Source organism: Ceratotherium simum, chromosome 12, assembly GCF_057802395.1.
Source record: "Ceratotherium simum simum isolate JZ-2026a chromosome 12, ASM5780239v1, whole genome shotgun sequence".
NCBI lineage: Eukaryota > Metazoa > Chordata > Mammalia > Perissodactyla > Rhinocerotidae > Ceratotherium > Ceratotherium simum.
This window is the reverse complement of record NC_141911.1, coordinates 31579335-31597127: the sequence shown is the minus strand read 5'-3', so window position 1 is coordinate 31597127 and position 17793 is coordinate 31579335. Positions and strand designations below refer to the sequence as shown.

The window sequence follows — 17793 nt, the reverse complement described above, 5'->3', positions numbered from 1 at the left end:
GCCTTACTCACAGGGTATTTAAAACTATAGGCAAACCAGGTTCTTCACGGACCTGGCTGGAGAAACAGAGCTGGCTTAAATAAAACTCTCAAGCTCCTTGGAAGAGAATTTGCGGGCTCCTATATCTTTATCTTGTTGGCTTTTTCATTCTTAAACTCAGAATTTGGAAGGGAACGGGAAGTGCGGGGAGGATCTTTAAATCTTTGGCCCTAACTCCAAAAACAGAGGAAAGAAGCTGAGCCAGTAGCCCTAAACTATGTTTTGTGGTCGTGGTTGTTGAAATTACTGAAGCGCAGGGTGGCAGGAACTGGTGACCTCAGACCCGGGGTTCGGCGCACAGGTAAGGTCTGGCCAGCAGGGGGCGCGCGGGGGGGCGGTGACCCCGCCCAGCCGCCGAGCGAGCCAGCGCGGGCGGCCGGGCTCTCTGCTTCCCGCGGCGCAGCCTGGAGCAGTGCCGGGGCGCTGCACCTGCTGCGAGCGACTCTCCGGCTTCCGCGGGCGGCCGCCTCAGGCGCAGAGCCCTGGACGAGCGGCAGCCGGGCCGGGACGGCCGGCCCGTGTGGGAGCGCTGCGCCCTCCGCCTTCTGGGGAGACACGGCGGTATCAGGTAGTTCAGCGGCCGCCTGCGCCCCGCGCTCACCCCCACTGCGCCCCGGACCTTGTCCACCCCGCGCTCCTTTCTGCCCGGCATCCCGGGAAGGACAGGCAGGAAGGGAGGCGCGAGGAGTTCGCTGCAGCCCTGGAGGGAGACATGAGGTGTGAGGACCAGAGTCGGAGCAATCGCACTTCGACTCTGGAAAGTTGAGAGCACACAACTAAGCTCTTCTCCGCCACGCGTCCCAGCTTTGCACCGACCTTTCCCCTCTCCAGAGGGAGAGTTTGCCGTGTGCCTGCCCTCGCTCAACCTCTGCCTGGAAAAGTGCCTGCCTCCCTCCCTTTCCCTGTCCCGTGACAGTCACTCCAGCCTTCCCCGCCCCGTGCTGAGTAACTTGACTGTTCTGAGCCTTGTCCATCTCCTTTTCATCCATCCCTGGCTCTTCCTCCTTTTGGAAATCTTCACTTCCTGGTCTGCAAAGTCGTTCAGCAGAGTGGACTTCTTAAAGGATCAAGCCTCTTCGGTTGTTAGTGGTTGTGTGTTTGAAGGGAGGAGTAAGGTCTGTTAAAACTGGAGCTTTTATATCTGAATGGTTTAGGGCTTTCTTGTGCCTTTGGCCTCCTAAAATTTGTTTGATTTAGTAAAATCTAAAGTAAAATTATATCCTCCCTCTCCCCCTTTTTGGGCACCTTGATAAAGAAATCAGCGAGGGGAAGGGGATGGGGAATCAGATCACCATTATTCAAGCCCTGACTCTTAGCAGTCGCAACATGTAATGTTGGGGGTATTTATTTATATATTTATATGGAAATCATCTAGCAACATACAATGAACGGAGAATTCATTTTGAGGAGATGTAATCATTTCTTTGTATTGAAGTGTGTTTTGACACCTGGGCATGCCCTGGTTGCAGTGTCTGCCTATTTCATTGATTTGAGGGCCGTCGTCTGTGTCATGAAATACCAAACCATTTTCTGATTGTCATTGTGCCCTGAAATTCTCCTACTGATGTTTATTCCTTTTTGTTTACAGTCTTAATATTCTTTTAGAGTCCCCCTAATGAATCGCAGTTACCATGGGAAGGATGACATAATATGTTATTGAAGAAGAGCCTGGTGGTGGGATCCAAGAAACATGGCTAACTTCTGAAGACCTGTGTTCAGTGTTTGGTTCTGGGCCCTGTTCTGCTGCTAATTGGCAATGTAACCTTGGTTCAATTTATTTAATCCCTCAGAACCTTGGTTGTCTCCTTTCAGTGAAGCTGGGCTAATAATCTCCATCCGTTGGCCAATGACTTCTAAAGTCAGCGATCAATCTTGGCCCTCATCTTCCATGACTTATCATGGTATTGGACCAAATCGATTACTCTCTCCTTAAAATGCTTTCTTCTTGAAGTCTCCTAAACTTTTCCTCCTTCCTCCCTGCCCACTCCTTCTCAGTATCCTTGACTGGCTCTCCCTCATCTCTAAACACTAAAATCTGGAGTGTCCCAGGCCTCTTCTCTGGCTCACTGTGTATGCTTTCACCTATGATGTTCAGCATCAATACCTTGATAGACTCCTGCATTTATGCCTCCAACATGGAGTTGTCCTCCTCTAAAATCCATATTCAGGTATCCAGCTGCCTCCTTGACATCTTCTGTAAAGGCATCTCAGAAATAACAAGTTTAAAGCTGAACTCCTGCTCTTCACTCCTAAATCTGCTTCTCCTCCAGTCTTGTCCATCTCAGTAAATGGCACCCCTATCTTTCCATGCTTGGGTCAAAACCCTTGCAGTTAAACTTGTCTTCCACCACCACCCTCGTCTAAACCATGGTCTCTCTAATTGGACTAAGCAATAGCCTTCTACCTAGTCTCCCTGATTCTTCTCTTGCCCTGCTGCAGTTCTCCTCATAGCTGCAAGGGTAATTGTGCAAGTCAGTCATGTCCTGTATTGGATGAAAACTGTCCTGTGGTTTATCTCATCCAGAGTAAAATCTGAAGACCTTACAGTGACCTAAAAACTATGTGCTTTGGTCTCAGCTTCTTTTCCGGCCTCATCTCTTTCTCGCCACCCACCCCCCCCCCCACTCACCATCACTGCTGGCACGTTGACCATTGGAGCTATCACTCCAATACGCCAAGCACATCCTTGTCTTGAGGACTCTGCACTTACTGGTCCCTCCGTCTGGAACACTCTTTCCCCAGAAAAACCATGGCTGGCTCCTTCATTTCCTTCAGGTTTCTGTTCCTTCAAATATTATCCAAGATACCTACCCTTGACCACGCCACATCTAATAGCTACAATTCTACCTGATCCCTCTTGGTATATCCTAACCCCTTACCTTGCTTTATCTTTATCCACAGCACTTGCCAGCTGACAATATTTGTTGGTTTTTTTTTTTTCCCCCTGCCCACCCCCTCCCCGGAATGTAAACTCCAAAGAGGGCAGAGATTTTCACAGTTTTGATTGATGCTGGGTCTTCAGTGCCTGGAACAGTGCTTGCTGTGTGTCTTAGTCCCTTTGGGCTGCTATCACAAAATCCGAGAGACTGGGTAGCTTATAAACAACAGAAATTTATTTCTCACAGTTGTATAGGCTGGAAGTCTGAGACCAGGCTACCAGTGTGGTCGGATGAGGCCCTCTTCCAGGGCTCAGTCTTCCTCACGTGTTGGCAGGGGACTAGGGAGCTCTGGGGGGGTCTCTTTATAAAGGCACTAATCCCATCCATGACCTAAGCACCTCCCAAAGGCCCCACCTCCTAATACCGTAACATCAGGCATTAGGATTTCAACATATGAATTTTGCTGGAGACACAAACATTCAGACCATCAGCATGTAAGGTTATCAGCACATCTTTATTGAATGAATGAGTTTGAAAAATGATATTTGTAACTTTTATATCACAGGGCTAAAGTGAGGATCACATTGTGAGGCCACTTTGTATACTACAAAGAACCTTCGCTTTACTATTAGACAAACCTGGTTTTGAATCCTGGTTACATGCTCACTAGTACTGTGAACTGCTCAGAACGTCCATTTTCTGCATTTGTGGGATGGGCATAATATAGGTTTATTGTGAGTGTAAGGTGAAACATAAACATACATAAAGCATTTAACTATGAGGAGGCTGAAAAATGGGCAGCTTTGAGAATTTATGTGTGAATGTGCTTTGTAAGCCAGAAAGCTACATTATACATGGACCACTAATATTACTGAGGACTATTGATGCAATGTACCGTATTAAACATTTCAGGGTGAATGGTTTCTGAGTTCATAGCATAGTGCAAATAAAAAAGTGAATAATTAGTGGCATCTGTACCTCATATCTGTAGATTCTAATGGAACCAATCGTCTGAAATCCCATTATTCTGCATAATTTTCTCTTAGCCTTTGGCCCTGCTATGCCTAAGAAGGCAGTATATATTCTTGTTATCTCAGTCTCTCACAAAAACCTGTGCACTGATTCAGCCACTTAACTCACTCACAGGTAACCCAGGTAATGAGCTGGTGAAAAGCTGTTGGTTGCCATTGCTTCAGCATGTTTCTGCTGGGTGAGTACTATTTATTTTAGTTCAACATACAATGCTTGGCTCTAGCGATTCAAAGCAGAATGTGACATGTCCTTATCCTCAGGAAACTCACAATCTCTTGTTATAGTCTAGGCCAGTTTTACAAGGTGTATACAATACAGGCTGTTTGAGGACGAGAAGGAAGTCAGCTCCAGCTGGAGTTTGAGGACAGCAAGACGCCAGACAGCGTACTGATGTATTTTTCATCTTGAATTAGTTTTTTCTTAAAACTCCAAGGTGTAGGCCATATTCTTGAGACTCTGTTAGTTTTGAAGCCTCTAGGGCACTGAGGGTTGTGAGGTGGGGGGGCCCTGAGACCCAGACCCAGTTCTGTATTCTTATGGGTGGAGATTTAAGAATCATAGAGTACAGGACTGTTAGATAAAGGGAGGCAGCTTCAGATCTTCCCTGGGGATTCCCAAGCAGTCCTGCTTTGGTTGTGAGGTACTCTTTCCCTGGTCTGCAACCCCTTCCTCAGTAATCATGCAGGCTCAGAAAGACTTCAAAAACTGCCATGTTCCCAGGCAGCCCCGCCTCCCTGGCCACTAAACAAGGCTGGGTTCCTGAGCCAAAGAGCAGAGTGCGCCACACAGTGGTGAGAAGGAGATGGTCCCAACATGTGAGGGTTCATCCAGGGTAGAGTTGTCCTAGACCTGGAGAGGAGAAAGGTGTGCATGACCATGGGGCATTACACTTGAGGAAGGGACTTCTTCAATGAAGAGTTGGCTGTGGCCAGTAAATGCCTTTATTTTCTAATAAAATAGACAGGCCTTGGAAGTGGTCCCAGGACTCAGACCAGATTTTATTCATCCTTCTGGCACAGTGCCTCTCACACACTGTATACCAGTTACTTACCAATTGTACTTAGGTTTATTCTTCAAGAATATCTATTAGTCTTATATTTATTCATCAGGAGTTCTGGTATAGCCACATAATTTGAATTGTTTTAGTTTAACATTTACTTGTCAATAAATATTTCTTGGGCACTGTAGTGGGCCTATACAAAACAGAATACAACCTATTTCCTGAAACAAGATAGTTTCTGTTGGTCTGTCTTTGTTTTAACTCCAGATTTATACCAAATTCAACACATTGTTTACCTTTAAAAAATACAGGGCTCTCAAGAAGGAATAAGAACTTTTTGTAAGTATAAACCATAGAGAAATACTTTAAAATGATTATTTCTATTATCTTCTCATCTCTATTTACTTTTTTTTAAAGTTCTGATTAACACAGTATAACAAACAAGTTCGTTTAATCAATTCTTCAGTATCCTTCAGCCCGACAGTTAGGGTGGGGTAAAGTCGGATCAAACTCCGACCCTTGGACTCCATCTCCACAGAGGGTGACTTCAGTGAGGGAGCCTTGCAGCCCTTGGGAGAGGGTCTTGCTGGGCCTCTGCTGCTTCTGTCTCCTTGCCCCTTCCCTTTGGGCTGCTTGCAGGTTATCATACACTGAAGAGAAGGCAGACTGACAGCCAGTTCTTGAAATTTTTCACTGTGTCTTACACTTGTTCAGATACCTTTTCTCAAGGATGCAGATTTCATGAACCACCCTATTTGCTTCTGGACCATTGAAATGCTGGCAGATATGATTTAAGAGTCTGAACATGGAAACATTTAAAAATGCATTAAACTAATTTGCAACGCAGTTTATATCTCCCTCTTGAATTTTACATTGTCCCTGAAGCCTATGGTGGTCATTTGAATTATCCATCACCACAAAGTGGGCTTTGTCTGATTTTGGTGGCGTCCATTTGTTCTTGTCTGCTTTTTCTCCCTTACCACCATATTCCCATGATCACAGACACATCCACTTGTTGTGCCTGTTTGAGTGTTGCACTTTTACTAAACATCTTGACATGAAATCCCAAAGTGAGATTTTTCTTCCTTCTCTGAAATCACTGATAAAAGATTTTGTTCTGTGTACAGTCTGTAGGATGGCTTAATTGAAGGTTGACAGACAACGTTTCGTCAGTTGGTACTTCTCATCTCAAAGTAGTTTCTGTTGACCTTTCTGAGCTCAAGTATCCTGGAGAAATAACATAGAATTAATTATAGGACAATTTATCTTTCAATAATTTTCCTCATATTTTAATAAGTTTTTCATATGTAAATCATATATCTGAGTTTACTCGTTTATGATTGTAAAAGCCATCCATCTGTCTTACAGGGTATTGTAGTTGTGTTATACAGGGGAAAATGTGTAAATGACTATCTCATTAATAAAGAAATACCTCTAACACTGCATGTATTTTATATATTTACATAAGACTTTGCTGAACCAACGTCTCTGACCTAGTGGAAAATGTTTCCACCTGTGAAAAGCCTTTACATGGACTCTTTACAGTAGGTTTTAGGGATTTCAACATGTCAGAATAAAGGATTCTATGGCAGTTCATAAGAAATTAGAGGCTTAACTAATCCTTGGGTATGCCATGATGGCTTATGAAAAATGAGAGATATGATGTGAAGAAACCTTTGACAAGAAGAATGGTTTTGAAATATACTCTCTTAGTCAGTCAACCATTAATTCAACCAGCTTTTGCTAAGTGCCCATCAGGTACAATGCTGGAGACTAGGGACGCCACATTAAGACAAAGCTCCTGCCTTTAATCATACCACTGTTTAGGAGGAAGAAATGTCTTATGATAGTAGATAGTAGTTTTCTTTATACTTCTTTGTTCCTTGTTTTGTACTCTGGGAATTGCCTTTGAATGAGGTTTTTAATGAGGGAGTAACTTGAAGACAATGAATTATTTTAGAATGATGGAAGGAGGGAAATTAGAGGCTTAGTAAGAGCAAGCGTTCCCCTTGACCTCTCATATTTACATCATACGGAAAGCTGTGAGGGGCAGAGTTGATTTTTGCCTGAATTGAAGTATGAGCTTGAAATAGCGATGAAGATTTTACACCTGATGAATTGGAAATATATAATTTCTTTTACAAAGAGATCCTTGCCATTTGAAGGAAATAATTTCTGGAGAGCACTGAGAATAAGGAAATCCCCTACCATTGCTATAGATATTTTTCTATTTTCTTATCTTTTCTCTTACCCTCTAATAACTTACTTTTCCTTTAGTCAGCTTGGTGAAGTGTGTGGATTATCACCCCAATATGGCAGTGCTTGAATGTAAAGTACAGTGACAAAAAACTCACTAAGACAGAAAGGGTTCCCAAGGGCATACCCCCAAAGTGCATAAGTATGTATATACAACTTCTGTATTTGGATAATGTAAAAGAAATGAGATTTCACTCATACATTTTTTTTCAATTTGATTAAATTATTGTTAAACTTAAATTAAAAAAAATAAATTACACTTTGTGCTTTACTTCTAGTTCCTCAGCTACTGTATGGAGAGAAGCTGGATTATTTTGTTTTTGATTATCTCTCAGAGATAACCATGTGCCTGCTCACTACTGCAAAACTGAAATTTTCTGTAAGTTAATTATTGTAGTCATTTCAATGACCATGTAACCATACCTTAAAGGATAATTATACAAGACAATGTTTATGTAAATGGCTTATTGTAAAATTTTAAAATGTTAAATCTTATTATTAGAAAAAACTGTAAGTTGTTTGGTTATTTACTATAACTTAAGTCAGATTATCTTAAGGAAATACAGCTAACTTGCTCACAGAAATGGATAATGTAGCCTTATTTGTAATATAAAGAAAAAAACTAAAGGCCTAACTGCCCAACAATAAGGAAATGGTAGATAAATGAGATCCAGGCAATGAAATCTTATGTAGCCAGTAAAATTATATTTATGAAAAGTTTTATTAACATGGAAAATTGCTTATGCTCTCATATATAGTATGTGATAAATGTCTTAGTTCTAACTTTGAAATACTTCTGTTAGTTCCAGTGGATTAAATTTTCTTATTTTAATATGTGAGGCCTAGAAATTGGCCTGAGTCATGAAATATCCCAGCAGAAATTCCATTTAGACAAGAGAACCATTCAAATTATTTAGCTTGTTAGAGAATACGTAAAAGTCTTAGTACAGCTGTGTCATCAACTTTGTGATGTTTAGTCAGAGTAAGAAGCTGCTTTTACCTGGTAAATTAATAAAAAAATAAACCCTTAGTAATGTAACTAATTATCTAGTTTGTGCTTTAAACTACAGTTTGACCAAAAATGAGGTACTTCTGAATAACTACGTCCCCCGTGTAACTCTTACTCCAGTCTACCCCTTTGGTTTCCCACAACTGTTTCTAAATCTGTCAACTAAATGTGAAATCATTGGCTTCTCCTGAGAATTAGTGTACGATTTTAATCATGAATGCTCAGGGCATGTATGGTGTTAGGAATTTTAGGTTTTAATAAAATTTTGGAGTTAAAACTGCTGATAGATCACAAGAGAAGAGTGATTATTTTTTTAAATTATTATCCTGATTTCATCACTTTGGTAATAACAAAAGTTCGGTTTATTTTGAACCTAATGTTAGAACTTTCCATTGATGGATTATATTTTCAAATTCACGTGGGATTAGTTCTTTTCAAACAACATAAATATTACAATTACTTAATATTTAATGTGGCCTTGCAAGTATTTAAAGATTGATTAGTCTGCTGCCTTTGAGTTGACTAAATACATTTTATAGTGGATAACACGTTTATTTTTATATTTGAGGACTTGGGCTATGTTCCTGATTTTGTACAGACTGCTATGGCTCCATATATAAAGGACATTCACCAAAAAGATAATCTGAAAAATGTTTGCCATTAAATCATCTTAATGTCCTGTATTCAGTGGCATGTCAAATTTGAAGAATGAGAGGATTTGTATATACATAGTATATATAAACGTAGTCACTAAAAGTAAATAATTAAATAACTCAATGAACACTTAAAGGGCTTTATTAGCTACCTTGATGTGGTTCTGAGGAAAGAAGGCAGTTGCCATTAGGTGAAAGAATATTTAAAAATATAGCCACTGTTAACCCCTCAGCATGTTTGGGTTGATTTCCAGTCAGAGAGGTAGAAGTGTACTGGTTGTTTGCTCTCTTTCACCCTGAGTCTTCTGTGGCTCAGGGCAAATCTTATTAAGATGGCTCCCTGGAGTCAGGGTGAGACTTGTGGCTATGGGACCCATAAAAGCTGCCCACCATACTTGAACCAAATCCAAGACTGGCCTCATTATCATAGTGCTGTGATTTATCGGCCTAACAAAGAAAGTCTTTTGCAATTGGGTACTGAGGTAACTTCAAGTGGCAGTACTGAAAATGTATTTCTGCTTAAGGATAAATCTCTTAGAGTATATTGTTATTTAAGATATTTGAGATGCAGATCTTTAAGATGAAGAGCTTTTAATAATTAATAGTTTGGATGTAATTGTTATGTACTCTGTAGTTTTATTGTTGATGCATTTCAGAATTCACCTGATTTAGGAGGGTCTGTTTTTTAAAATATCATTATTATCCACTAGGAGGAGCTATATCTCCTTTTAAAAAATCAGTCACCCAGAAAAAGAGGCAAAAGGAAAGCAAGGTGTCAGACTTACCAAAACTTCTTGCATACCCCAGGTATTGGTGGTAAATTTTTTTTTGTATATTATCTTTCATTTTGGAATCATAAAATGTCACTTAATCCACAAGGGTTTATACTGCTCTTGCTATGTGGCAAACGTAGAGCTAGACGCCACAGTCAAAAAAAGTCCAAGAAACTAGCGCTTCTTAGAGGAGAGGGTGGAAGGAGAAACAGGTCTGAGGGCGGGAGTTTCGTTCAATAGAAGTTACAGTTGAAGCTATTGTTGGGAAGGATTTCTGTGAGAATAGATAGAAAGGAGAGTAGGGTTGAGCTTTAGGGCACCCCTGGAAGGAGGAGGGATGGTGGAGGCAAAGGATGAGATATAAAATGTGAGGGGAGGGGAGGAGCCAGGGGAAGAGCCTGGAGATGCAGTGTCACCAGAGCCCAGGGAGGAGGGAGCTTTAAGAAATGTTGGTGGGGTGGGGGTAGGAGGGAAGGAGGATGGGGTGGGTTCAGATGTACCTGAATAGGTAAAGGAGAGTGAAAACAGAGAAGAAAGTGTTGTACTTGGTTAGGAAGAGGACTAGTGGGTATAAATTCAATTATGTGCACTTAATAATCACTATTTGGACAATTAATAGGAGAGGTTTAGCAGAGCATTCAAAGCCCTTTGCAGATATTGTCTTGTGGCCTTGTCATCAACCACACACAAGTCCACATAGAGTCTGACACCACAGATGAGGAGTGGGGAGAGCAGGCTTCTCATCCTCCCTCTGTCACTAACAAGCTGCATGACCCTGGACCCCTCGCTTAGCCTCCCTCTCAATTTCTTCATCTGTAAATGAGGTGGTTGGATTAGATCAAGGTTTCTTAATCTGGTGCCAAAGGACAGACTTCAAGGAATCTGAGATGCTCCTGAAATTATAAGCAAAAAGTGTTTTTCCCACTATGGAGAGGATCCATAGCTTTGATCAGAGTCCCCAAAGGATAACGAATCTTAAAAAGATAAGAACTACTGGATTAGGTGATCACTAAAGTCTTGTCTTCTTTAGCATTCTGGAATTTGAATCTCTAGCTTTCGCCACTCTGTAGTAGTCCACATGGCCTGTTTCAGCAAATAACTGTCAGAGATGGAATTAAAGATTAGAGTTTCTGAAAGATAATTGATTGGATCAGTACTCTCTAGAAGATTATTAGGAAAATCCAGGAAATTTTAAAAATTAAAATTGATCATTTCTTTAATAGTCCGCGGATATTTTTAACAGGACCCAACTGTTGCATCTGTGTTCATGTCAGTTCCTAGCCATGCATCTGATGAACATAAACACCGAAAGTGGCTGCTGCCACTTACACATTATGCAGGGCTGCCATTGCCTTTGGTGTGTTTGCCTTTAAAAGAAAAAAAAAACAAACAATGGGAAGAGAAAGTGTAACAGCTAGATCTTAAGTTAGCCTGAGGGAAGCCATTTTAGGGAAAAGAAGCAACATTGTAACTATGATCCTGACTCACTAGACTCTGAGAATGCTCTCTAGTCTGCATGTAGCCTAGATGATTAAGCACCTCTGGCTTTTGCAAAATACATGATCTGCTAGTTCTATGACTCTTGCTTACGTATATCTCCCAGCTGTGATAAGATGATAACTTTGTTCTGTGAGTTCCCTAGGAACATGATGACCTCCAGAAAGAAAAATTCTGTGTTGGTACCCGTCATAAATGACAGAAGAAAGAGATAATGTAGTGCCTTGAAGTTCATCACACCGGATGGTCAACATCCCTAAACCCCCTCCTTCCCTGCCCATTTCCGCTATATAACCGCCTCAAGATTCCGTATGATTTTAAGACGGTTCTTTAGGACACTAGTCCGCCATCTTCCTATTATGCTAGCTAATCATATAAATTTTCCTTTCTCAACCACCAGCTTGTTAGCAATTGATTGGCACCAGATTGTGGCGAGCAGAACGAGCCCCTTTTTGCTCGATTACAAAAGTAGTTCATTGAATGCAAACTGGTGATTGGACTCAAATCAGAGTGATTGCCATGGTATTTCTCTTCGGCAGGCGTGCATGCCTGTGGTCAGCAATGCTGGGGGTGCCAATCCTCTGCAGTGTGCTGCTGCCCTTGACGAGATGGCCAGGAGGGCTGGTGTTGATCTGAAAACAGCAGTTGTCACTGGCGATGACATCATGGGAGAGGTTATTGACACTTATGTGATATGCTCTTAAGCAAGAAGCCATCAGATCGTGTGATACACAATTATTTAATTTGGTCTAAGTTTTGGATTTTGGTCTAACTCTTAGGACTGAGCTCTGGAAATCCCTTTGTGATCTGTGTTACTTTATAAAATTTAGCATGTCGGCTGCCTAAATTGGTTATCCATTTGTGTTTATAAACCACTTTGTGTGGTATTATTGATTGATTCATTGAAAGCAGTGTTTAAAATGACTTTGGACCCTTCTTTGGACATAGAAGGTTAAGTGGAAATTGTGCTTCTTACAAAACATGAAGTTATTTTGTTCTTACAAAACATGAAGTTATTTTGTACAAGTCATCATCTAAATGGTTTTACCTGATGGATTTTGCTGCAGGTGATACATTCTGTGTCATAACAGGAAGAGAAATGAATAAATGAATAAATTCTTTTATTAGCACTTCAATTTGAAATGCTAGATGTTTCAGGCAAGGATCATGCTTTTCACTGGTGCTGTTTTCTTAGTACCCTCTGAGCTTGGCTCCCTGTGAAATGCAGAAGGTGTAAAATCCCACTTGTGAATTGCAAATATTTTTTGCAGGTCCTTGGATACTTGTAATATTGGGACTAGCTGTTGGGAACACACAAAAATCCATTGACTCATTTGTTTGATTGTAAACAGAGCAGATCTGCTAATTAGCTCTATCTTCCTGGAGCCATTGGCCTCCCTCACATAGGCCTGCTAAATGCACTGTCTGTGCAGGGTCAGATTTATGATTTGTGAAAATTGCTGTGGAGATAACCTTTGAGAGCTGTCTTATTTCTGTGTAGATAGTATATTTTTATTTAAACTCTTTCCTGCTCCTAAAAAAGAGGTTCTTATTTTTACTCTACCTAAAAAGTGGCTGCTCTGAGTGAATTTGCTGCCATAACTATCTGTTGATATGTTTTAAATACCATGTAACATTAGCATGTGGCTGACTTCTGCTTTAACGATCCCAATGTGATAACACACATGCTAAATCTTATCCAAGACAATTAAACTGTAGACCTGTTTTCTCCTGATGGCAAGGAAAATACCCCTGGAGACATTCTAATTTGTTTATAGAAAACAAATATGGAAACAGTAATACCTTGAAGCAGGTCCCTGCCTGGGAATATCAAAGTTTGACCTTTAATAGCCTAAACCCTGCCTACTCCCTGTTGTAGAAGTAACTGAACACAAGGTAAAATGTACTTGTCATATATATACATGTTCTTATATGTTATATATTATATATATGTTTTATACTACATATATATCATAATATATAACACCAAATTCCATATTGGTGACTTAAGCATGGAGCAGTCCTGCTTTAACCATTAGTGGTGAAGTTACATTTTGGCTTTGGTACCATTCTGTGCTGTGGATGGGCTTCAGAGTAACGGAAATTGTCCTTGGCAACTTTAGAACCTCTGCAACGTGATGACATGCTCCCTGTATGAATGACCGTATCTAATAGGCAGCCTCAGCTGGTGCTGAAATTGTGTTTCACACAATTTTCAGATGCTTTGTCCTGTTTTGCATAACTCTAGCCTGAGCCCCTTTTTGTGGGGGGCACAGAGATCACCCTATAATCATATTCTCTCCATAGCTTTGGTGCTTAGCCTGGGAAAGCTTGCCCGCATCAGGAGTTCCTGAACATATAACCTCCTGATTATGGGAGGAAGAACCAAGACAATACTCATGTCTTTCAGGGAAATGTATTGGTAACTTTTATTCTTAACTTGGCGCATGACTCTTTACTGGACATAAATTGCTATAGGACCTATCAAATTCAGTAAACCACTTTGCAAGAGCAAGAGGAGATTATATATGTATTTACAACAGTCCTATGAGATAGATACCGTCAGTGTCTTACTTTAAAGATGAAGAAACTCAAAGAAGCCAGGTGGTTTGCCAAAGCCCACACCTTTCAGCCCCAGGCTTCACTCAGCCTCTCGTTGGTTCAGGTTCCTCCTCTATAAAACGGGGGTTATAATACCTGCCTTACAGGGTTGTTTGGAAAACTAAATGAAACGCTGTATGAAAAGTGCCTGAAACGGAATACTTTTTTCAATACATATTCATTTCTTTACTCCAGTAATGAAATTTATAGGATTGTACTTACATATCACATTTTTGTTGTTTAGTGTGTATAATAAAAAGTAAGCTTTCTGTGAATAAAGGTTTAAAATATATTTTGCAAAATATTTATAGAAGGAGACTCTGCAAAGATCAGCTATCACAGATATGGAGAGTGGGAAGAAATTTCCAGACACCATTGAAAGTGCGAATGTTTCCCTCGGGTAAGGCCTTTTCTCTTATGTTCCTTATTCCTCCTCCCTCCCTTCCTCTCTCCCTCCAGCCCTTTCTCCCTTCCATCCTTCCTTCGTTCAGAGTGTAGATGGACACATGTGGCTTCAAAGTGTTGATCATGTAAAATGCCTTTATCCCAGGGTACCCAGGTAGCACCAGAAACTCTTAGGAGTATCAAAAGGACTGTCTCAAGAACCACCGTAGTTTTTGCCTGCCAAATCACACAGTAGGCCTGGAGTAAGGAAGCAGAAATTCTCTGACACCTGTAGCTACTACAGGAGTGTCCACTTCGTCTATCTAAAACGATAGCAAGACAGAAAAAGGAATTCAACTGTAACCCTTGGGGGTTAAAAATCTCTGGTTGTAAGAGGTTGGAGGTGTGGGGGCGCCATGTACTTCCTATTTCAGTGGCTTTCTAGAGCACTACAAGGCACAGGTGTGTGCCCTAGGCTGGGGATACACAGCCAAGTAAAAACCTCTTCCAGCCCTCGAGGAACTGATGATGTAGCTAGAAGAGAGATGTGCTGCGACCCTTTTCTGCCTCCCATTGCACTGTGAGTCTCTTGCAGTGGGATTCTACTTCTTATCTCTGAATGTCCATCTCAGGGCCTACCCACAGAAGGCTTGCAGCAAATGGATCCTGATCAAACCACCTAACTGTAGTGGTTTAGACTGAAGAATTAGATTTAGAAACTGAGAATAGTTTTTGGAGCAACAAAGCCTTGTTTTGTTGAAGACCTGCAGGTGTTTTTCAGTGCCATTCAATTTAACACAACCTAACACAAATACCCTACCTATTTCTCTCTTTGCTTAACCACAACTTTTACAAAGTCTAGTGGAAATTCTACCTCCTGATCCTCCTCTGACTTCATGTGGCACTTAGTTCACTCCTGGGGCACTTGGTTCCCCAGCTAAATGGCATCTCCAGACATGCTTCCTCCCATCCCTGTGTCCCCGGCTTCTGCCATAGCATCCTTTTACCTCGTTGATGCTCAGTAAATGTTGAGTCTAATGAGGGATGGCGGGTGGGTTGTGGAGATATGACATCGAGAGAGGCTGTGGGAATGCAGTCAGGCGGGAATAGAATTGAGCTGAGAGCAGACTAGCAGGTATTTTTTAGAGCCCAGTTTACTTCATTTTAGATGTAAGAGCTCCTTCAAAACAGTGGTGATGAGCTGATAAGTAAAATGGTACCTGAAATAATTTCTTGAAAGCAGAGCATTTGAATATTTGTTTGTTTGTTTTTTAAAGGAAAGTAAAAAGAAAGAAATCACAAGGAAACTTGTCTGTCTTGGCCTGAGGTTCATTGTGAGGGAACAGTGTCTCCCCTGAGAATCTGTGATCATAGACCTGCCTGCACACAGGTTGGTGTTCAGATGTATACCACTTTCATGCTTGGGGAAAACCACAATCCAAGTAATTTATTTCATAATTTACTTAGAGAAGTTCCTGGTTGCTCGTATCCCCAGGGTAGCTGGCAGAAGCAAATGCAAATCCAGGATGTTCCCTCAAAAGAGGCTGCTTCACAGATAAAACTTCACCAAACCTAATAGGAGTTCATAATTCAAATTTTCTAACATATGTAATTGTCCATGGAATTCATAAATTGGAATGATTGATGCAGAATGGAATAAGCTTGTTAAAGATGTTTAAAGAAATGAAGATGGATTAAAAACCTGAGCAAGGAGCTTTCAAAGAAGGCCTAGATGGATTTGAATAGAAACCAAATGAACTTTTATCAATTAAACATATAATCATTGAGATAAAAACTCAGTGGGGGCCTGGCTGGCCCTGTGACTGAGTGGTTAAGTTCGGCGTGTTCCACTTCGGTGGCCTGGGTTCGGATCCCGGGCGTGGACCTACACCACTCAACAGCCGTGCTGTGGCGGCAACCCACATACAGAATAGAGGAAGATTGACACAGATGTTAGCTCAGAGAGAATCTTCCTCAGGAAAAAACAAAAACAAAAAAACCCAACTCAATGGAAAGATTAAACAGCAGATTAGATACAGTTAACGGAAGATTAATGAATTGGAAAATGGATCTGAGAAAATCACACAAATGCATCCCAAAAGAGATGGAAAATGAAAAAAAGTTAGAGATATATGGATAGAATTATAAGGTCTAACACTCTATCCGATTAAGAGCTCTAGAAGAAGAGAATATAATGAATGGAAGGGAAGCAATGTCCAAAGACAATGGCTGAACATTTTTCAGGGTTGATGAAACATATATAATATATATCCAGAGTCAAGAAGGAGACTCATTCCCAAGCAGATTAAACTAAAAGAAATCCATACCAGATATATCACAGTGAAACTGTCTAAAACCAAAACTAAGATCGTGAGAGCATCTAAGGGAAAGACAAACAAAACAGAGATCAACAATGAGACTGACGGCACATCTCTCACCAGTAACACTGGATACCAGAAGACTATGAGATAGTATCCATGAAGTAAAGAGTGTCATTCTAGATTGTGTGCCCAGATCAACCAGCATTATAGAATGAGAGTAATGCTGATGGAATACTTGATAAACAGTTCTACAGGAAATGCTGATTAAAAAAAAGAAGTAATGGAAGTGTTTTTACCTACATCATTTTATGCCTAGAATTACTTGAAACATATTTGAGTCATTGGACAAAATGATACATTGGCAATATTGTTCATTTTAATCCAAAGCTTTAATCTGACCTGGGTTGAAAACAATAACAATGATGTTCTGTTTCCCAAAGAGCAGGACCAATAAGCTGGGCCCTGGACCTTGGTGCCGACATCATCCTGACAGGGCGCCGTGTCGACAGTGCTGGGACCCCTCATTCATGCTGTGAATTTACGGGGGAGAACACATTTATCACTTCGAGCTTATCATCTTTGTTTTACTTACTAACACACAGTTAATTTTCTTTGGCCATTACAAAATGTGTTTTCAGGTGCCAATTTGTTAATTTTAAAATGTTAAAAGCAAGCCAAAATAAATAAACTTTGCTTTCCTATTTGAGGTTTAATATGTCTAGTGTACCAAAAGGCATGCAGTGAATTTCAAATTTGATTTAAAAGAACTGTGATGTTCCATTAAAAAATGGTAGAATAATTTTGTGGTGGTTGTTAACCAAATTATTCAGAGTGAAAATTCCATTCCATGTGAAACTGTTTCGTAAATTCATATGTGTGGTTGGTGTAATAATTTCTGCACCTTTGTATTTAATACCCCCAGGCTTTATCTTCAATACCTTGGGATTCTTTAGACTCTTAAGGTGATTAGAAAAGTCTTTACAGGTTGAGGACCCTTCTTCATGTTTGGGGACTATTTTGCTTATGTTAATTTTTTTTAATAGTAATTTTTCCTAAAATTAGGTAGATTAACCCTTTCCTGGTCAAATTCGCAACTCTTGGTGTGCCTCTATTTAATTCCTTAGGGGCTTGAGGTTCTTTACTGTAAAATGTTCTCAAGTCAAATCAGGCTTCTCAAGGGTAGTGGAGCCTCTTTCCCTAAATACAGAGAGAGAATGATGATAATTGTATTATATAGACAGAAAGGAAGATCCATATTTTAGGCTTTTTGGATAACCCTGTTCACCCATTAAGACCCAACCCAGTGCATGACTTTGCTCTTCAAAAGTTGTGTTCTCTAGTTTTAAGCA

The 17793-nt window shown here is 40.6% G+C and overlaps 1 long non-coding RNA gene across 2 annotated transcripts in view; it reads left to right on the top strand.

Moving 5' to 3' along the window:
• Positions 1-501: 501 nt before the first annotated feature.
• LOC147915812 (uncharacterized) overlaps positions 502-17793 on the top strand; it is a 42871-nt gene continuing 25579 nt past the window's right edge. Inside the window, exons 1-6 of one of the 2 annotated variants that reach the window (XR_015553802.1) lie at positions 502-607; positions 4065-4128; positions 7485-7585; positions 14051-14139; positions 15401-15513; positions 16885-17175. This is a non-coding gene — a long non-coding RNA (uncharacterized LOC147915812). Of the gene's footprint in view, positions 608-4064; positions 4129-7484; positions 7586-14050; positions 14140-15400 lie in introns of those variants that run through there. The other variant, XR_015553801.1, reaches the window with a different exon arrangement.